The sequence below is a fragment of the Octodon degus genome, unplaced genomic scaffold (assembly GCF_000260255.1).
Source record: "Octodon degus isolate 3935 unplaced genomic scaffold, OctDeg1.0 scaffold00033, whole genome shotgun sequence".
Taxonomy (NCBI): Eukaryota; Metazoa; Chordata; class Mammalia; order Rodentia; family Octodontidae; genus Octodon; species Octodon degus.
Genome location: NW_004524609.1, coordinates 570,692 through 592,646, shown reverse-complemented (window position 1 = coordinate 592,646; position 21,955 = coordinate 570,692).

Genomic DNA, 21,955 nt, shown 5'->3' with positions numbered 1-21,955 from the left:
GGAGCTCGCCGCGCTTCTCCAGGCCGGCTCCCGGCGCGGACCCCTTTCCCTGCGCCCGGCTGTGCGGCAGTTCATCGGGCGCGCCGGCGACAGGGTGGCCGCGGTAGCGCGGGGAGAAAGGGGGGCGGGAGGGGAAGAGGGGCACGGGGGGCGGGGAGTGAAAGCCGCCGCCGCCTCCCGCCGGACCTGAGGTCCGAGCCCCAAGAGTCAAGGGAGGCGGGGGACCCGGGCTGGGGAGGGGGCCGGTGGATTTACGAGAGCGGAGGGGGAACTAGGGCAGTCTGGGCAGACGGATCCACCGCGGAAGCTGGCCGCGGCTGCGCTTGGCGTAGGGCAGCTCCCACCCCTCAGCCGGAGATCTCGGCCGCCCCCACTGCAGGCCGGCAGGCCCGGTCCCCAGAGCGTTGGGCGCTGACATCCCAATGCGTGCTGAAACCCTAAAGCTCCGCGGAGGGGCCCCTGATAAGGGCGATTTGTTCGCGCGTTCGTTCATTCATCTTACAAACTGCACACTTGCCCAATTCGAGACCCTCAGGTGAAGGGGACATGGCAATGCCCAGCCAGACGAGGAAGCACCTGGGTTAGGCAGGACCGACACTGCGCCTCGGCGGCTTGGTAAGGCAGCTGGGAATCCAGCCGGCGGGACCTGCAGCCCGCAGCTCCGCCTCTCGGCGTCCAAGCGCTTGGGTAGGGGTCGGCCCTCCCGAAGGACTAGGGGTCTTCCTCTGCGCTGGCGCTCGGTGCTCTGCCTCAAGCCAGCTGTAGGAAGAAGCTCCTTCCTGCCCCTTCTAGTCTGCCTGGGTGGACAGAACTTCCGACTTCCTTCACCATCCTTCCTGAGCTAAAGCTGGAAAGGGCCAAGAGGAGTCTCTGGGAAATTTTCACCCTACAGAGCCTACGGGCAGAGGCCCCAGAATACACAAGGGAGCAGTGGGCCTGGCACGGCCCAGGGTGGCAGCAGCTGGCTTTGGATCAAAGAGGCTGGATGCCCTGGATCATGTGCCCCACCATGCCACTCCCTCCCTCTACCTTCTCTTGAGCGCATGGTGCAGCAGCTGGTGCGTTCATGGGTCCATCTTGTCTTTGTTTGGAGCTGGAGTCATTGCAGGAGGTCATGGGATCCAACTCAGTAGAGGAAACCGAGGCACTCAGGGAAGTGATGACTTATCCAGAGTCTTGTATGGGACTGTCCTGTATGGAAATCTAGTCCTTCTCTTCCAGCTTACCAGTTCAGAGTGTTTGGAAGCCTGAGCCCTGGTAGGGTTTGGGACAGTGAAGTGGCAGGGGTATAGAACAGGAAGCCATTTGGAGCACACAGGCCCTATTAGGCTAGTGCCCTAGAGTTGTCTGCTAAGTGAAGCCCTGACTCGCACCAATCAACCCTGGAAGAGACGGATGTCCCAACCAGATCCCCAGCCTACTGTTCTCAGTAAAAATTAAACACAAGATGGTGTGGAGTCAGGCTGGGTTTGCGTCTTGGCTCTTAAACTTACAAGTTGTGTAACCTTGGGAGATTATCCAACAGGGCCTCAGTGATCCCATCTGTAAAATGAGCGCAGTAACTCCCGGTGCTAACGGAGGGAGCACTGTAAAGGGCTTGGCGTGTTGCCCGGCACACCTCGAGGGTTCATTAACTCAGTCGCCCCACTATTTACATCAAGATGAGTGAACCAGAGCTGGCGAGATAGCTCAGCGGACTAAGCATCTGGTTACCTACTTACACGAGCACAGGGACGAGTTTGATCCAGAGGGGCGCCACGTGCCACTGCAGCCCTGCCCCTGGGCGCACTGAGCCAGCCACCAAGTCTGGGTGAGGGCGCACCTGTAATCCCAGTGCTGGGGAGGTTGAAAACAGGAGGATCACTGTGAGTTCAAGCTGCCTGGTGAGACCCTGAACAAAAAACTAAAAAATACATTAAAAAACATACACACATAGGGGCTTGGGAGATGGCTCAGTGGAATAAGCGCTTGTGTGGCAAGCGCAAAGGCGTGAGTTCAATCCCCTGTTCTGCCAAAAACAAAACAAAAACCCAAAACACACACATACACACACACACACACACACACACACACACACACACACACAAAATGAGTGAACTAGGTACAAGTGTGTGGGCAGATTGGCCTTTCCTCTAAGCAGTCCTCTGTGGGAAGAGATTCCTTGGTTAGGACGCAGCAGCAGGGTGATGAACTGTGGAATCCTAGGAGAGGGCTGCGCTCGCCTCAGAGAGGTTTGCCAGGCCCTTTGCACACCTACATCCAACCCCGTTGGATATGCCCTCCAGGTACCAGACCTCTCCACTCTGGTATCAAGCGCCCCTCTGCTTGATAAACACCAGAAGTGTTGCCTCTTGGGCCCATCCCCCCCTTGACATGCTCTTTAAATATGTTAATGCCGTTGATTGATTCACTGTAATCAAGTCTTGCTCTTTCTGCCTTATTTGGGCTGGAAGTCAGCTCTTCTGTCTGCCTGAAGAGGACTCCACAACTCACATATTTTGCCTCTGTTACTTGCTTGGCCTAACCCCCCAGGCAGGCAACGGGCCGCACCAGCTGCATGACGTGTTTATTTGTTATCTTGCCCTTAATGCCATGGGGGCTGTGGGAGCCTCTAGTTTAACAGCCCTTTGCAGAGGACTCTATATCCCTTTTGTTTGTCCTTCAAGAACCTGGCTCTCCCCTCTCGCTTGGTGAAGGAGCGGGGCCCACCCAGGCCCCTCTAGCTCCATGCTGCAGCCCAGCAGGCTGAGCGCTCAGGCTGGCCTCTGTGGGCAGCGTCTCTGTGCCCTCCTCTGGACAGTTCCGGCTGCACTGAGCATTCTTTCACCCAGTGTGGCCCTCTGAGATTTTCTTTGGGTCTGTCCTTCCCTTCCCCTCTTCTCTTCTTGCAGAGAATCCACTTCCCCTCATTTAATGAGCAGCTTTGAAAGAAAGGAAAAAACAAACAGGAATAAAAGACCACTGCATGCCCTTCCAAGCAGTCAGAGGGACAGAAGTGAAAGCAGGGCACAATGAGTGAGGCCCAGGGAGGTGGGCTGAGGGTGCATCTCCTGCCTGAGGGGTCTGTTAGCCTCACAGTTCGCGCTCCACAGAAGATGGGTGGCCTGGAGCCTGCTTTTCAGAGCATGTAAAGAGCCACATACACATAGACACTCTTTATTTTAAAATTTCTAGGCTGTCATTGCAGATATGATGGCAAAATACAGTGAAAATGAATCAGTAGAAAGGGAAAATGCATGCCAAATAAAAGCCCAGTTAAAAATGAGTAGATCCAGGGACCTAGCTTTCTAGATGGTGACTCTGAATTTCCACACTGCCCTGCTAGCAGACTGGCAGAGAGGTGCAGTCTGCAGATCGTGCTAGCTGCGGAGCGAGTCTAAGGGTAGGATGCCAGAAAATGGCCTCCCGGAAGGAGTAGCCCTCAAATCCCATTACAATTGGAGACGATAGTGTTAATTACTCCACTTAGTAACAAGCATTTAATGAGCAGCAACTATGTGCTAGTCACTGTTGGGTGCCAAAGCTAATAGTGATTAATATAACAGGATCCCAGCCCTCAAGATATTCGCAGGCTGCCATGGGAGGGAGCCAGCCACTTTGATAAATAATTAAAAGCTAGTGCAATTAGGTCAACAATAGACCAGGCACTGTGGGCATGGAGGCAGGCGTATGAATTCTGCCTGGAGCCAGCAGAGAAGGTTCTATCAAGGAGGTGAGGCTGGACCTGGGGTCTTCAGGGAGGAGGAAGGAGAGGAAGAGGTACCTGGTTGATGGGACAAGAGCTGAGGGTAGAGGGACTAGTTGAGGTTCAGCAATTTGGGGGTTTCTGGCCCTTGGATAAGAGGCTTGACATTATTTGTTCTCTTGTCTACAACAATAGATAGCAATGGTAATTAGAATTTGTACTGCCTAGCTCTTTCACAAACATTTTCTCATTTAAGCCTCAGGATAGCCCCACAACCTGGGTATTAATGGCTTCACTTTACAGACAGGAAAGCCGAGATCAGAGGCTGACACTTGGCCCAAGGCCACGCAGCTGGCCTTGACACAACAGGGCAGAGAGGCACGTCCCTGACTCCAGATATTTGCCAGTGTGCTGTGGAGGTGGCGCAAGCCCGGACCTTCAGGGGACTGTGCCATGACCTGTGACCTGGATGAGGCCCTGGCACTGGGAAAGCAGTGTTCTGGGACAAGTCTCCTCCTTTCCCCTCCCAGCTGTTGGGCAGGAGGCGTGGACTGCACTTCGCAGTGGCAGCAGGCTGGGATAAGGCTGCTCGGGCCATGAGGCAGCTCCTCCTGGCTCTCCCCAAATCTGAGTCTGTGTCGGCAAAGGCAAGGGCATTTACCCTGCCACCATTACCATGTTTTTACATTTATTAAAGTGGCCAAGAGGTCCAGTGAACTTTGTTGTTTTACAGAAAACTTTCAAATAATCATCGAAGCAAGAAGGTTTGGGTGAACGCAGACATCTCGAGAACATTCTGGAAGTAAAAGGAGATCAGAGGTTCCAGCCAGAAGCGCAATGTTGAACGGCAGGACACATACCCACTTAGCTTAGAAATCGCAGCCTAGGTCAGGGGATCGCACTAGGGGTGGGTTAGTCCCCCAGGGCGAGCTTGGCTTACAATATGTAAGCACATTTCTGGGTGTTACCACTGGAGAGTGCTACTGACATCTTCTGGGGTCAGGAAAGCTGCTAAATACCCTGATCCCACAACAAAGAGTTCCCCGGCTCAAACGCCCATAGGAAACCTTGCCAAGTCAGCAGTTGGTACCATGGACAGCAGAAGCCTGCCTCTACGAGATTATGATGCAAATCTAGAAGGCCTGTTCTGCCTGAAAACCACAGGAGAGCTGGGCCTCCACCTTACTTCCTGAGCCTCAGGATTCTCATATACTGAGGCCCAAGGAGGGTAACTCAGATTATAGATGACAGAGCCAGGACGAGGCCTGGAGCCTTCAGCGAGCCCGCCCCAGCTTGGGGCCCAGCCCTGCTCCTTCACCGCTTACAGGTGTAGTTTACACTTTCCCCCTACTCGTCAAGTCCCATTGTAGAGCTAGAAAGGCCCTCTTGCCCACCAGCCTATCTGCTAGGAAAGGTGCTATCATTTCCGTTTTACAGATTGGTTTGCTGAAACCTCAACCTTAAGCCACTGTGCACTTTCTTGTTTCTCAGAGATCTGCAAGATTCTGGAGAACAGAGGCTGCTCCTGTCCACAGTGCAGCTCCAGCCTCAGGCAAAGTCACGCTTCGGTGAAGGCCAAATGGGAGGTCAGCAGCTAACGGTCAGCTTTCCCTGGGGGCTAGACCTAGGCTCCTGCATCCAGAGCACACCCTTGCTGTGTGCCCCCCCCCCTTCCAAGACCTTCTCGCCACCCGGGAGCTTGACATTACTGCACTGTCAGCAGGGACACCCACCCCCACACCAGCAGGTGGCTGCAGCTTCCTAGTGGGAAGCCTCAGCTCCTCTCAAGCCTTAAAAAAGGTTCTGGGCAAGTGGAGCAAGGTATCAGATGCCTGCAAAACCAGCAGTGTAGGAGGCTAAACAGAAGAATCATAAATTTGAGGCTTGCAGGGTCAGTGGAGTGACTTAGCACGATCCTGTTTCAAAAAAAGGTGGAGGATGTAGCTGGTGCAACTCAATGCCTAGTTCTGTGTACACAAATAAAAAAAAATTAAAAGGCTCAGGGTAGGACGTGATCTCCCTCTTACCCCTTGAAATATCCTCATTGCCCCCAGAGAAGCTCCCAGTGGACCCCCTGGCCTTCAGGGATCACTTACAAGTTAGAAAACAAGACAGGCAGAGACCAAAGAGACATTTCACCCAACGGTAGTGTTATATGACCCTTATTTCGATCATGAATCCAACAAATTAAAAAGAAAACTCAAATCTATAAATAAACAATTGGAAACATAAACTCTAACTAGATATTTGATGATTTCAGGGATGGTTGTTAATTTTTAAAAGCGTGGCTATGCATTTAGATTGAGTCCTTATCTTTTAGAGATACAAATTGAAATATTTACAGACATGATGATGTCCTGCCTGAGATTCATAATGAAGAATCTGAGACGTGAAGAAATGGGTCAGGACATTGATGAAACAAGATTCATCACTGTATGTCAATTGTTGGAACTGAGTGATGGGCCCATGGGAGTTTATAGTAATGTATGACTTATTCTTATATGCATTTGATTTTTTTTTTAGCATTAAGCTTGGGGTTATAGCTCAAGAGTAGTGTGTGCTTAGCAGGTGTGAGGTCTTGGGTTCTATGTCCAGCACTGAAACAAACAACAAAACCTAGAGCGTGTGAGAGACGCAGGGAGCACACAGCCTGGGCTTCCAGACTAATTTCTGTGGGTTCCAAGTTTCTGAGAGCCAGGAACTGATGCTGCAGGCAGGAAGCGGAGTAGGCGGCCAGGCGGAGGCCGGGGGGCCATGCGGCTGAGCATCCACTGCAGTCGGTGTTGCCGGGAGAGTTCTCCAGGAGCTCTAAGCTTTCTTTTTAGGTAAAGGGTTCTGCCTGAGGAGGGAGAGGTTTCCCACAACTCAGCATGCTGGAGGAGGCAGAGCGGGGCCCAGCCCCGGATCCTGCACTTAGCCTCTGGTCTCTGCTCGGTGATGCACTGCCTTTCTTGGTCCCTGCAAGACTCAGGACCGGGGTCCAAGTCTAGCGACCCACACAGGATAGGACTGGCCCAGTCACCCGCCCCAAGGTGGAGGCGGGCACACTGCCTGCCTTGGACCACTGATTTTCCGGTTTCTGTGGCTCAGAGCCAGCCCTGGCCTTGCTGCCTGCCATCTGGCCAGACCCCAGTAACTCAACTGGCTAGGGGCCAGCACCACCCCAGCATGCCTGAGCCAGAGAGGTGCTGAAGAGGGCTTAGCCTGCTGGCCACACAGTAGCAGCACAGTCTGCAAGGCAGAGGCTCAGGCTGGCCCCTTCCAGGTCCCTTGGGCAGGGCAGGACTGTCCTGGGGCATGTCGTCTGGGCAACACTGCAGTGAAGGCTGGCCTTACTCAACCTCACCCATGGCTGGGTGTGGGGTGGCCCAGAGGCACAGAGGGCTCCTGAGCCGTGTGACAGCAGAGAAGGAAGGGGGGTTTTTCCCCATGACCCTGACGTGGGCTACGTGTTAGGGAAATATCCTGGTGGGACTCACAGGGGCACAGAAAGGTAGAGTGGGCCTCAGTCAGTGGTGATGCAGGTCGGCGGCCGAGCAGGGATGCTCCATTTGTGCTTTTCCTCTACTTTTCCTGGCTGCTTGGTGCCCAGGGCTGACCAGGTAGATTCAACCAATCCAAAGCCCTTGTTGGAAGGTGCTGAATGATGTCAGGTATTTATTCCACCAACTCTAGTGTGTTTGCCATAGATGAATATGCCCCTTGACCGAGGGCCCCTGGTGCTCTCTGGGGAGTCCCTCCCCATGACTGTCCTTCAGATTCTGGTCACCTCTTCATCCTTTTGGACCTCAGGATGCCAGCAACCCAGTTCTACCTAGCTGCAAGATGTATGGCTCCATGAGGTCCCCACCCTGTGCACATATTTGTGAATAGTCACGGGGCCGGGGAGATGGCTCAGTGGAATAAGCACTTCCCTGGCAAGCACAAGGGCCTGAGTTCAATCCCTGGTTCCACCAAAAAAAAAAAAAAAAAAAAAAAATAGTCGTAGATTCAAGTGGTTGTGGGCTGTGATTTCCTGCAGAGACCTTGGAGGATGCAGCCTGCTTGCAAATGTGGGAGCGTAGCCAGGCTATCCAGGGATGTGATCCAAGCTAGCTAGAAGCTGGGAAGGCCTCCCAAGGGTGGGGTGACAGACAAGGCCCGGACAAAGACTGGATGTGAGTTGACCCAAAATAAATCAGCAGAGACCCTAGTGGAGGGAACCGAGATGGAGGTGTGGTTGGCAGGGGTCTCAGGGAGGAGACTTTGGGGTCTTCCCAGCCCTCACTGGAAGGTGTTAGAGGGCAGGAGAGACAGGGCAGAGGGGCGTGAATAAAGGTATGTGCCCAGGGAGAGCTGTGTGTCGCCTTCTCGTGGTACAGGCAGCCACACAGGCCACAGAGAAGCCAGTGCCCTCACTGCTGACCACTCAAGAAAGAAGCCCCTTGGCAAGACCAGAATCTCCTCCTGATCTACCTTCCATCTGTCATAGTTTGGGGTTTTGCAAGGGGAACAATGCAATGCAGGATACATAAGATTATTTTAAAGTGAATCACCCTAAGAATCATGTACAAGTAGTGCAAGGAATCAGTGCACTACTAGACCAAAGAGTCCAGCTGAGGGCTGGACCCTAACATGCTGCATAAGTGCATCTTAGACTTAGAGCCAATAACAGCGCCTCCCACAAGTCCACCTGGAGGCCTAGAGCCCATAACAATGTCTCATGCAGGCCTGTTTCACAGATCTGTGCAGGGAGGGCCCAAAGGCCAGTGGTGGAAGCTAGAAAGTCTGTGCCAGAGGGGTGAAGGATCTGTGCAGCAGGCTGAGGGGTCTGAGCTGGGGCCAGGAAACAACCAATGCTCAAGGTAAGAACCAGAACTCCCCCAAAAGGTGCCACAGCCATCCTCAGCTACAGTGAGGTCCCGAGCTCCTCTGAGCGAGAACAGCTGAGCTCCTATCAGGAAAGCTATTGTGAGGAGCCCGAGCTTCTGCAGGAGATGGAGCTGTGCACCCTCTTCCCCTCTGGAGCCAGGAGTGAGGTTCAGAGTGAGGACCAGAGCCATTCTGAAATGAACCGCAGTCATTCTCAGTGACAATGAGGACCCAAGCTCCTCCTCTGAGAGAACAGCTGAGTTCACCAGGAAAGCCAGCAGAATAGCTCAGGAGAAACTGGCAGCTTCCAGCAGCTCCCCAACAGCTTCTCCAAGACAGCTTCCCTAGCAGCCTCCCAACAGCTTCTCTAGTTCTGCCTCTTCTGCTGCTGGCAACAATCCTCAGGTGGGCTTCCCACACCCAGCACCAGGCAAGTTCAGCTCAGCTGGGTGTAACAACTTGACTTCCAGTTGGCAATCTGCATACTGTCCTTGGTCTGGTCCTCTGCCCCAAGCCAGAAGAATCTTAGACAGTTCCAAGCTCCCTGTATGGGGGCTTTTCTTGAACTCTGCTTTCTGTCTGAAATATACTTCCCCCTCTCTAGGACAGTCAGGCTTGCCTTCCTGGACCCCAGCCCACCTCTTGCATGGGCTCAGCTCCCACTTATATCACGGTGGTGTGTCAAACCTGACTTTCCCCTGGCCCAGCCATGTCCTGGCGGTGTGACCTTGGGCAAGTCACATCTCCTCTCTGTATGTGTCCCTGTCTGTAAAATGGTAGTGACAGAAGAGGTGTGGGAAGCCCTTTCTGACTCTTTCAGACATGGGCAAATCCAGGATCTATGTCCTTTGTACCACTAATAAAAGATTCCAGAGAAGACAGCATGTTTCACCCGTTCATCTTTGTGTCCCCCAGTACCTAGCAGGGGGCCTTGTGGTGAGGACTGGATGGATGGATGGGTGGCTGGGGCGGGGGGTGGGGTGGTGGATAATAAATCTCCACAGAGTGATGAAGGCAATTCATTCCATGGCTCCAAGATGATAGAAATAGCCCCTGGGAGCTTGCCACCGCCTCTGCCCACTTCCTGGCTAATTCAGCACGTTCTCATTTGTCACTAGGTCTCCTGAGCAGACTACTCCCTGAAAGGCATATTCCCAATCAGTGATGATAGTTATGCTTTAAAGGAATAGGAGAGACTACTGACCATAGTTGCTGGGATGGGGTGTTATTGTATTCCCTTTTGATTTCTTGGATATTTTTGTTTTTGCTCCGAATGCCTTCAGGGCAGGTTTGGCTGGCTTGAGTTGTGGGGATCGAACCCCAGCAACCTGAGCCTGACTGCTTTGTTGAAGCAGCCACTTAAAGAGCTGAGCTAAGGGGCAGGCCCCCCTTGGATATTTTTCTTAAAGACTCACTGGTTAACTTATTTTCTTTGGCATCTAGTATTTTGCACCATGTGCATTCATCATCCAAAATGAGGAAAGAAGGAAAAATAGGAAACAAAGCTTTTGTCAATAAGGAAGGGAAGAGGGATTGAAGGGAGAGTAGGGAGTGGGGCAAAAAGAAGAATTGAGGTGTATCACCTACAGGCACAAACTCCCTATAATGCGTGTGACCATTATGGATACCTAAAATGTACCAATAAACTTAATTAATTAAATAAGCCTAATTAATAAGCTTAATTAATTAAAAAAGAGGTGGGTCATTGGAGGTGTGACCTTAAAGAGTAAAAAGAAGTACAAATATAAATGATCTTCAGTGTATGTACAGTTATTATAAATCAAGAAAGCACTTTCATATGTAATAGCTCATGCAAGCCTCTTCACAACCCTAGGTGGGAACCAAGACAAAAATAAGACAAAGCTAGTTTGGCAGATCTTAACTGGCTTGATCGTGATTTTAGAACCAGACAGTAATCTAGATCAAAAGCAGCTCACAGTGGCCTACTCTACCACGTGGGCAGGGCATATTTATAGTCTGAGCGGAGGAAATGATGTGGAAAACTGAAGTGAGGTGCAGAGAGAGCTTCACTGGTCGCCCAGATGAAGCTCTGTCTCATCTGAACATGGCTTGAACAGTTGGCCACTCAGGATTGGCAGAGACAAGAGTGGGTGTCAGTCCATGAGCACGTCGGGTCAGGTTAGAGCTCGCCAGGCACAGAGCAGCCCTGAACCTGCCGAAACGTCTGGAGGTAGCTTTAGGCTAAACCGAACCGCATTATTATTCCAGTTTTCAGATGAGGAAACTGATGCTCAGAGAAGATGAAAGGTTTTTCCGAAGTCCCCTAGTTAGGATGATGTGACACTGAGACTCACAGTGGGCTTCTGTTCCCAAAGCAGGCTGCTGCTGAGGCTAAGCTTGCCAAATATACTTCCATTTCGGAAAACAAATTGGCATTTTGATGTATGACTCAGTCTCCAGAAAGTTTGCTTATCGTGAGTCAGAGTCCTACTGGAGGCCTCTGAGGCAGCAGTACTCCTGACAGTGCAAAGCTGAGACTGACACAGCGCCAGGAGGACCCCACAAGGTCACGGCTGTGCGGGGCTCCCTGGGGCACCTGTCACATCCTGGCTGCTAGTCCAAGCACTACCCCCTTGCCTATGCCCCTTGGGCATTTCACCTTACGCTTCCTGGAGCCCAAGGTAGGGTGCTCGCCCATTCTAGCATGTAGGAGGCTCCAACTTCCATCCCCAGTACCTCCAACAAACAAAGCCCTTGTCCCGTCAGACTTTGCTGCTATGCTCTAACTTCATTCTTGTTTATGAGTACCCAGGCACCCCCACCATGACTAGCACTGAGCCCAGCTCCCCAGATATTGTCAAAAGGATGTGTAAACTGATGCCCAGGCCTCTGCACCCTGTACCTGTGCCCGTCACATCCCCTGTGAGGGTTCAGAGCCCGGGCCACAGCACAAGACCTGCTCTTCTCCCTCTCCTGTAGGCTCTGCGGTGCCAGCCCCAGTCTCTCTCCACCCCAGGATGTAGTGTGGTGGGATGTGGTGGGTGGCCACTCACCTAGCTCTTGAGCACATTGGGGCCCCAGGCTGCCGAGCTCCCACCTCTAATGTCCTGCAGGACCGGGGCCCTGACACAGGGACCTGGTAGGTGGCCGAGCTGCTGCATGCTGAGATCATGCTCTGGGGTCTGAAGGAGGAGAAGGACTGAGGGAGAGTGTCGCAGAGGCTTGCGGTAGATCCCTGGCCATCCTTGTGCTGAGGCCTCTGCTGTGAACTCAGCGGAGCCCCCGAAATTGCTCATTTCTGCGTCTGGGCTCCTCTCAGCTCTGCCACACTCATCAGAGCCTTGCCTCCGACCTTCCTGCCACTTCTCAGAGGAGACAGGAGATGGAGCAGGCTGAGAGCCACTCTGTGAAGCCTGTTCAGATTTTCAATGAGCCTTGGCCCCTGGTGTGCTGGCACCTACCTGTCACTACCACCACAGCCTGGCCGGCCTCCCTTCCCTGCACAATCCTCTGGTCTCTTTCCGGTGCCCAACCCTCTCTTCACAGCAGGATTTCTGCTCTACCATGAGTTTCAGAATTCCTAATCCCTGGGAAAGCCTGGCCCACTAATGAGCTAAAGCTGACCTTGTCTCTAGGCCGCAGCAGCTGAATTTATTAATCCATCCCTCAGCAGTGCCCTCATTGACTTGCAAAGCATATTCAGCATTATTCAGTCTATACAACAGAGCAGTTTCCTGGGCACCTACTGCACAGGTGAAGCCCTTGGGGCGCAAAGAGGATGAAGTCCCTCACATGGGAGCTACAGCCTTGCGGGAGCAGCCTCAAGCGAGGGGCAGCTAGAAAGCCGAGGCTGCCCATGAGCCTGGCCGCCGCACGCCCAGCCGCCCAGCCGTGGCCCAGTCCTTTCCTTTCTCTGAGCCTTGATGCTTCTGCTCAAAGTATGGGGTTAGTCGAGGTCAGTGTTTCCCACACTGCAGTTTGCAGCTGTTACAGAGTGGAAAATAAATGGAGCAAGTGAGAACCAGTACTCAAAAAAAAAAAAAACCCACATATTGTATTGGTACCACACACAGCAGAGATAATCTCACTTAAAGAAATTTGTAGTTGTAGGTCTCTGTGTGCATACATTCATACATGCCCACGTGTATTTGGGTGTATGTACACAGGTGTGTCTCTTCATGTAGGTGGTTGAGTGTGCATATATATATATATATATATATGTAGTGTGTGTGTGTATAGCTGGGTCACAACACTGAGTCACAATCTTAGTTACTTTTCCTGTTGCTGAGACAAAATTCCTCTTAGGGTTTGTGTCTAGCCACCCCCATAGAGCCTCAGGCAGTCGCTGGGTGGGCTTCTAGAGTTTACGATTAATTCATGATCCAATGCTGGGATTAGCCTGAATACAATATAAGGAAGGGAGAGAGGCTTGCTAGCCGCTCCTGCCTTTGTGCTTTGCTGTTTTCTGCCACCATGAACTGGCGCCCTCTGACTACGCCACGCTACCTTATGAACTGAAACCTCCACAGACTCTGAGCTAAATAAACCTTTCCTTCCTTAATGCCAGGTGTTGTGTATTTTGTCCCAGCAATGTGGAAAAAGGAACTGAGACAACACCAACACCCAAAGTTAAAGGCGGAAAAGTTTACTTTGGCTCGCAGTCTGTGAGGTGTCAGTCCACCATCAGCTGTCTTCCAGGCAGGGTGGCAGAGCAGGGAAACCTCAAGGAAGAAAGACACCACGTGGCACAGCAGGCGGCGGCAGCCTGCCCTTCCCTTTTGTCCCTTTCTGGCTACCTGCCTTTTGGGTGGTGCCAGCCACATCCAGGGAGGCCCTCCTTAATCCCAGCACCACATCCTTAATCCCAGCATCGCACACCCCAGATCCAGCCACCTCTGAAAAGCCCCACTATGAGTGCATAAGGCCTGAGGGGACATCTTGATACAAGCCATAACAGCCACAATCTAAATACCTGGGACAACGCTGGTGTAGATGGTCCCTAAGCCTCCCCTGGCTCAAACACTACGTGCTTCCAAATGCTGTTAGAAAGGACTCAGAGAACTCATTTTAGCCATGGGACAGGAAAGTCTTCACCAGGGAGATGCTGCCACATGCCCTCACTTGGATGAGGAAGACTTCCACTAACAGAGACCTGCAGGGGACGGAGGAGAGCCAGGCTCCCAAGGGAGCCGCCATTGTGAACAAAGACTAGAGGGGCTACACCCTCTGTGTGGGGAGCAGGGAGACCCTGTGAGCTCAGGGTGGACAGTGTGTGAGTCCACATGGCTGCCAGATTTCCACAGGGATGGCCGCGAAAGCTCTCCACATCTGGTGGCCCTAGGAGGGAAGGACCCGGGTTCTATGATCCTCCTTCTGGAAGAGGATGCACAGAATGATTTTTATCAAGGGGTGACTGACTGACAAGACTGCATGACAGCCTGTTGATGATTGTTCTTGGACTGAGGCAGAGGAGTTTGGATTTATTTGTTCACTGGCGCTGGACACTAACTCGGGGCCTTCACACTGAGCTACCTTAGCGGCGCTCGCTCACGTTTTCCTTTTCACATGGGGTCTCACTGAGTCACTAAGTTTCTCAGGCTAGGTTTGAACTGGCTTCTTCCTGATTCAGCGAGTTTTAGGATTACACACATGTTCTGTTGCACTCAGCTAATTTTAAAATTTTTAGAGTGGAATAGGACTTAACAAGTGATATTAGCGTACTGTTTTTTCAGGGGGAAAATTAGTGTGCAGGGTCTGACAAGGCAAGAACTGTCACTGCCTGTGTGGCCCAACGGTCTACACGGGGTTCGCATGCCCCCGTCCTGGCATTTCAGAGACGGATATTCGCAAGGTCAGGATAGAACTCGCACATCTGGAGGGTTCACATGCCCGAGAAGACAAGCCGTCAGCAGGCCAGCTCCTTTGCAGATGCAGAAACTGAAGTCCAGAGGAAAAGTGGCCCCGGTGACTCAGGGCACGGAGCTCACCTCTTGGACCCCGTGCGGCTCTGCACGGTGCAGCTGCGTGTGTGGGAGATGTGTAGCATCCAAGAGACACAGAACCCCGGGCCTCTGCAGACCAGCTCAGGTGCCTCCCTCGGCCACCGGAGGCAGCCAGCCTTGGCGACATCCCCTCTGTGAGCTGCGCTGCCCCCGGACGCTGCTGCTGGCACTGGGGCAGGATGTGGGTCCGGGCTGTTCTTTCCCTGCAACTCCTAGAGCGTTGGTGATGAGCAGGGAAAGGTGAAGCCACAGCCCACTATTTTTAGCTCAAGAATTGGTTACCAGGAGCACTAAGCTAATTCCCCACTGTATATCAGGGAAGCAGCAGTGGCATGGGGTGCAGGATCTAATTGTGGGGATTCATTGTAAAATGCAACTTGTCAGCCACTGCTGTGAGTGGGGTGCCATCTTCTTGTCACTGGGATCCGAGCTGTTTCCTGACTCCTGACTCCTGGGCGGAGGGAAGAGTGGGCGTTGAAGGGGAAGGTGTGGCCTGCAACCCTGGAGGTCTCTCAGTTGACCTTTCACGTGGAGCCCTTAGAATAGAACCCTCCTGTTGTGAGGGCTCACAGAGCCTGAGAAGGGGCAAGTGGACCAGCTGTGCAGTGGGAGGGGCTGGGGCTGCCCAGCTCACTGTTGATGAATGAAATTCAATCTTTTTAGTTTTTAGGGTTTTTTTTTTTTGTCTTTTTAAGACATGTTCACTATGCAGTTCCGGTTGGCCTGGAGCTCACTTTGTAGCCCAGGCTGGTCTTGAACTCACACCAATCCTCTTGCCTCAGCCTCCCAAGTGCTGGGATTACAGCGGTGCCCTCCATGCCCAGCTTAGATTTTTTTTTTTTTGGTACTAGGAATTGAACTCAGTGCCTTGCACTTGCCAGCAGGAACCATGCTGCTGAGCTATATCCCTGGCCCTGAAATTCAATCTTGACTTTCTTTGTGCCTTCAGATCTGGAAAGGCTGTGGAGACGGCAACGCCGACAGCTTCTTCCCTTGGGAAGAAGAAGCATTTGAGATTGTGACTTCAGTTACCACAGAAGGTTTGCAGCTAGACAGAAGGCCCTTCTTGCCATGAGGTCATGGGGACAAAGACAGGACTGTCTCTGGTCTTAGTGGTGGTCATTCTTCAGCTCAAAGGAGGAAAGGGGTATGAACGGCTACCAGGGCACACAGTGTGCAGTACTCCAGGGAGATTTCATCCTCTGAAGCCAGGATTCTGTGCCCATTACATAGATGGGGGAACTGAGGCTCAAGTTGAGAGACTCACCTGATGTCACCCAACAGTAAAGAGCAAAGCTTAGTCAGGCCGAACGTGCTAACTGCAGCGCTCTGCTCCTACCTCACACTGATCAAGGACCCAGATGATGAAAGGAAGGGGTTCTCTTCACCATACTCTTCCAGGTCTGGAATTCTGGGGCCAAAAATTTCCACCCATCAGGCCCTCCGTGCAGCCCGCAAATGTGCCAAGGATGAGAACATGGAGACAGAACCACGGATGCAACCTTCCTGAGCCCAGCTGAAAGCAGATTGATCGAATGGAGGACACATAGGCTGTGGCTATTCTTTATAATTATGTTGAATAGTGTATATACATGCACATACGTTCTCTCTCTCTCTCTCTCTCTCTCTCTCTCTCTCTCTCTCTCTCTCTGTCATCTGTCATCTATCATCTCTAAGCAATTTCAAGTACCAGGAGTGGGGCCCTGGGCCTCTCCGTGCATGCTAAGCAAGTGCTCTAACGCCAAGCACATCCCTAGCCCTTAGGTCGTATGTACTTTTGAACAGATATTGCAGAATCTGCGCATTATGCAAAAATCAAAAGCGCACAAGACTTGTCCCGGAATATCCTTCTCCTCCCTGCTCCCTGCCACCTAATTCCTTTCTTCAGAAGCTCTGCCGTTGTTGGTTTCTTAGTACACTCATGTCAGAAAGAGTTTATTCACAGTGACAGCAACTATGGCTGTGTATCCTTTTTGTCTTACTCAAACAAGCTCTTCTGTATCTTGATTGTTTCTCTAACTTATATTGGAGATGATTCCAAATCTGCCCATAGCAAGCATCTTCTTTAACGTTTCTAATGGCTGCGTATTATTCTACTAATTGGGTAAGCCATGGTCTACTTAATGCACCCCCAACGATGGGCGCTTTCCAGTCCTTGGCTCCTACCAGCAGTGCTTCGGCACATGGCCCACTTCAGAGACCGTCGGAGGTTTAGGGCGCGCACCCCAAGGGTGCATTCTGGAAGTGGAGCTGCTGCTCCATGCGCACGCGCAGACATAATTTTGATACTGCTTACCAGATCTTCCTCTAGAGAGCCTAGCTTCTTGCCGAGGTTGGGTTTGCTCGGAAATGGACCCCAAGGAAAGAAGTGCCAGGACACTCTGCAGTTGCAAGAGCGGGACTCAGGGCCAGCAGCAGTTTATTCAGGAGGTGTCCCAGGAAGCCCCAGGAAGGGTGGGGAAGCGAGACCGCAGAGCACGGGGCCACTGGGGCAATCCCACTGAGCGCCTCACTGAGCACGCCGGGCAGCCCTCCTCCTGTGCCCTCGCGTCTCCCCTGGCACACGGGCACGTGGCCGCCACCGCAGGCCAGCAGCAGACCACCTGTGGAGCAGGTGGCCCTCCCAGCTGCGCCACCCAGCTGTACACTGTCACCCTGCTCTACCAGGAGCCTTCCCGGCTGCCGATCCCCGGGGAAGCACAGAGGCATAGCTGGGGTGACAACGGCCTGAGCTCCCTGGCCCCGCCTCTGTGCCCATCCCTCGGCATCTGCACAAAATGTGTCCGCTCCATGATTGTTTTATTCACCAAATATAAGATTCTGCCCTTGTTCCCAGAGGTTATTCCATGCACATGAACCCCAAGAAGGGACAAGCCACTCATGGGGAAGCAAACAGAGTTGCCAGAGGCCGTCTGCAGTGAAGGCCCCGCAGGTGGGAGGGCAGGATGCAGGGGATGTTGTCCGCCCTTCCGGCCCTAGGACCCTGCTTTGTGCTCCCTGCATTGCCCAACCCTGTTCCCACCAGGCAGGTACAGAGCTCCAGGAACCCTACCACGAGGACCACGGGGAAGACTCCAGAGAGCGCGTCCCACAGGGCCAGCCCGACTCAGGCCAGGGCGTTGCTGTAGCTGTGTCCTGTGCTTGCTCTCGCCTGCTGCTTTCAGGACGCTACCTGTACCTCTGGCTTATGTGCTGGGGGCTGCTGTCCTCATCGGACCCCAGCAGCCCCTCTCCACGTAAAGAGAAGGAGGAGGAGCAGGAGGCTGGGGGCGTGGCTCCATCTCACACCCAGCCAGGCTCAGGGCGAGACCAGCTCAGAGGTTCTGCGGCTAAGCCCATAGCCCCAGGCACATGGCTGCCAGACATCCCCTGAGCCAAGGACTGGTCCTTCCTTACTTCACTACAAACAGAAAAGCCAGAGAGAACCCCAGGGTACCCTGCACACAGCTCAGGGTCAGTGAAGGGGCGAGGATGTGTGGCGGACAGGGCGGGGCCCAGGGGTGGCACACCCTCCACGCCCAGCTGGCAAGCCCCAGGGCAGAACCTGGTGCTCATTAATCAGAAGGCTCTGTACTGGTCCTCAGGCCCCCTCCTTCTATGATGGAGAGCTAGGGGTGAAGGGAGAGCGCAGTGGGAACACAAAAGGGCACATTTCTAGACCCCCGGGCAGCACAGGATGGAGGCCTCAAGGAAGAACCAAGCTGTCAGAAAGGGGAGCCCAGCGGGCCACAAGCTAATGCCACCTTCTCACCATCACTCCTTTGTTCTTTTCTTCCCTCCCTTCTTTCTTTCCTGTCATCTAGACATGTCCTTGTGATCCAGCCGCACCCCACCAACTCATATAGGCTCCATACAGCCACTGTAGAGCTCCCAGTGCCCACCCACAGGACCCCTCCTTTCCTCCATTTCCCCTCTTCCCTGCTCTTCCTTCTTCTCCTTGGTTGCTCACCCCTCCAGCCCCCTCCTTCCCTGCAGGCAGGTGAGCGTTAGTGCAGAATTTTAGCCCAGCCCCTCTGAAAGGACTCTCACAGGGAGCTTGATGCCCCGCCTACTGGGGAGGCGGATGGAGGGTAAGCTTCCTGAGAGGTGCAAGCGAGGGGGGCAGAGAAGGCCCTGGAGCTAGCAGTCAGGCCCTGCTAAGAGCCCACTCTGTGCTAAGCATACGCAAAGGGCCGTCGGACACGGGCACTTTCCTTGGCCCCAAACCGTGGTGAAAGTGGTGTTGTTATGCACACTGGTGCCCACGGGGAGCTCAGAGTTCAGAGAAGCTATTCAAGGGCCAAGGCACACAGGAATCAATGGCTTCGAAGTGCCTGCCTCTGGGGAGCAGGGTGCTGAAGCTGTGCTTCAGAGGGGAGCTCTGGCTGGCTGCTGGTGACGCTGGCCAGCTGCGAGGCAGAGGCTGCCGTGGCCAGGGCTGGGAGCAGCTTGGCGGAAAAGCTGAGGGCCGTGAGCAAAGCTGCCGGCTTCCCCAAAGTAGCTTGCAGGAGACCCCACGACAAAAATTTTTAGCTAGGCACACAGATGCAACCCTGCAAAATCCTCACTGAGGCTGAGTCTGGGAACCTCAGCCTCTCTACTCTGCCAGCACTGACATCTCGTGTATTGATTTTCTTCGGTAATAAAATTCATTCCTCTTTTTTGAAAAAGAAAAAGGAGAAGGGATGGTGACAGAGCCCAAAAGTTTGGCAGAACATTGGTCTTGAGCACAGGCGCTAGATGAAGGGCTGGGCCTTCTCCCTCTAGTACCCAGGAAGCTGGGAGCCAGTGAATGGGCACAAGAAAGACATGGTCAGAAGGAAAAGGGAGCCCCAAGCTCAGCCCTGCCCAGTCTCCCTTCCCTGCCTCACCCTGGGTCACAGCAGATGGGGCCGTGCTTGTCTGGGACATGTGCCCCGCGCCATGTGGCCCGGGGCAGGCCCCTTCCCTGCCTGATGCCTGGGCCTCCCTGCCCCCTGGCAGCTCTGGGACCCAGAAGCTCCGAGGCTACCTTTGCTGCAAAGCAGGTGCTCCACCACTCTGTCCCCGGGCTGCTCACCTCGGTGACAACAGAAAACAAAAGCAACTTGCTGAATCTGAAAGTCCCCAGAGGCAGAGGAGGAGGGCAAGTCCTGCTGGCTCTCTCAAGCCCCACTTCCCCACTTGCACACATGCCCTTCTACCTGCTTGGTGTTCCCTGTCCCATTTCCTTGCACCTGCTCACAACCAACCCACTGCAGAAAGTGAGGTGGGGGTGGAGGTGGAGGGCTGAGCGGGGCCTAAGAGGTACTAGGCACTTTCCCTTTAGTCCCTGTCTGCAAATTGCTGCCACCCAGGGACACAACAAAGGCACAGCTTGTTCTTTAGCACAAGTGACTGAACAGTGACAGTGCATGCCATTTTATTCTTGCAAAAACTTGTTTTCATAAAGCAGAGTCTTGTTAAACTTAAGAACAAATCTCATTTTGAGGGAGCCTTAGGAGTAATTAGGCCCTTGGGTACAGGCGCATGCTGCTGTGGTTGGGGCCTGGGTAGAGCACCCCCCAAGGCTTGTGTGTTGGAAGACTGCTTCACAGCTGGTGATGTGGGAAAGTATGGCACCTTTCGGAGGTGGAATTTAGTGGGAGACCTTGACGTCATTGGGGTGGTGCCCTGGGAGGGTGGTGCCCTGGGAGGGCAAGCCTGGTTTCCTAGAGTGAGTTCTCCTTGGAGAGTAGAGTGCGTTGGAATACCGTGGAGCCCAACCTGGGTCTCTCTCTCTCTGGCTTCCTGTTTAGTGATGTAGCCCCTTGCTCTGTGCACGTGATTTTGACATTGCAGTCCACCATGATGTGTCACACTGGAGAGGGCCCTTGAGGCCCGAGCTGGTGCAGGCACAAAACCTCGATCCTCTGGAACCGTGAGCTGCAGAAGCCTTGCCTCCCTTCAGAGCCTCCTCAGGTGTTTTGTTGTAGTAGCGCAAAGCTGACTGACACTGGTGCCCTCTATCTAAGGACACGTTATGCATCCCTACTTAACTTCATCCTGGCTTTTCCCTTCACCTTTCTGGCAATCCTTTTGTTGTTAAAGTTCACCGTTCTGGATCTGTAAACAGTTCACGGTTTTTATCTTTTTTTCTTGTTCTTTTTAAAGGCTCTTCCATGGGCCTTACCCTGCTGTGCTAATTGGCTACTACTGCTAATTATCTAGACAGAAACCCACCTGCTTTCCTCCTCAGCACATTTGCAATTCTTTTCAGGAAGAACTTGGCCTTCTGTGTGTGTGTGTGTGTGTGTGTGTGTGTGTGTGTGAGAGAGAGAGAGAGAGAGAGAGAGAGAGAGAGAGAGAGAGAGAGAGAGAATCAGAATGTATGTGGTAGATTCATCCTCCCAGTTTCCTATGGAATTTGAGCCCTTTAAATTCTTAGGTTCATGTGATGATGTCCTATGAAATGACCTGTGAGGGCTGGATTTCTGGCTTCCCGCCACATGCCGCAGTGAGCCTCTATGTTTCCTCCAGCCATTGCCTCTCCTGTCTAGCCCTCCACACCAAGTCTCCTTCAGGAGCATAGCCAGCATACCTCCTGAAGATAGCTTTCCAGAGCCTACAGATGAGCATGAATCCTCTTGTTGAATTCTGTAAAACTCTGCCCAGAAAAGCAGTCAGGGGTGCGGGCTGTGGACCAGACCTCCTAGGTGGCCATCTCCTTGTATGGCCCTTCTTTGCATGACCACAGTGAGTTGCTTTCTCCCCTAAACCTCACTTAACCCATGAAAAATGAAAATGCTAATAGTGTACCTACTTCTTAGGGTGGTTCTGGATGTTAAATATGAGCTGGTGCAGTGGTTGGACACATGGTGTTGTGGTTTGTGTCTAGATGTCCCCCCAAAGCCTCATGTGGTCATGGGGAAGAAGGTTTCTCAGAGATGGCTAAACCTAGAGTTTGTGATTGGTTGGTTGTCTAGTGCTGGTATTGAGGGTGTGAGTGCTACCCCTGCCCTAGGGCAGGTAGGCTACCTACAGTGTAAGGGAGGGAACGAGGCTCCCCCCTTCGTCCTTGCTGCTTTTGCTGTCTTCTGCTGCTGCAGCTGCCATGAGCCATTGCCCCTCTGCCATACCACCCTGCCTTGGAGCCAAGTGATTATGGACTGAATCCTCTATAAACTGTGAACTAAGTAAAGCTTTCCTGCCTTAGTTTTGGGTGTCAGGTATTTTGTTCCAACAACAAGAGAAAAGTAACTAGGACACATGGCGGGCACCCCCAAGTCAGCTGACTCTAGCGGCTCTGGCCTGATGTCTCTACACCTGTCTTTTCTCCTGCGGGACACTGAGCCCCTTGAGGCTGTGGGTCCTGCTTTATTTGTTGTACTCACCAGGATAGCTCAGAGTGGACCTTACCCACTCAGCCTTCTCTGAGTGTCCCAAACTCATGGTCCTCTCTGTTCCTGAAAGCCCACCATCATTCATTCTACCCTTTAGTACAATTAGGATGGTGTTT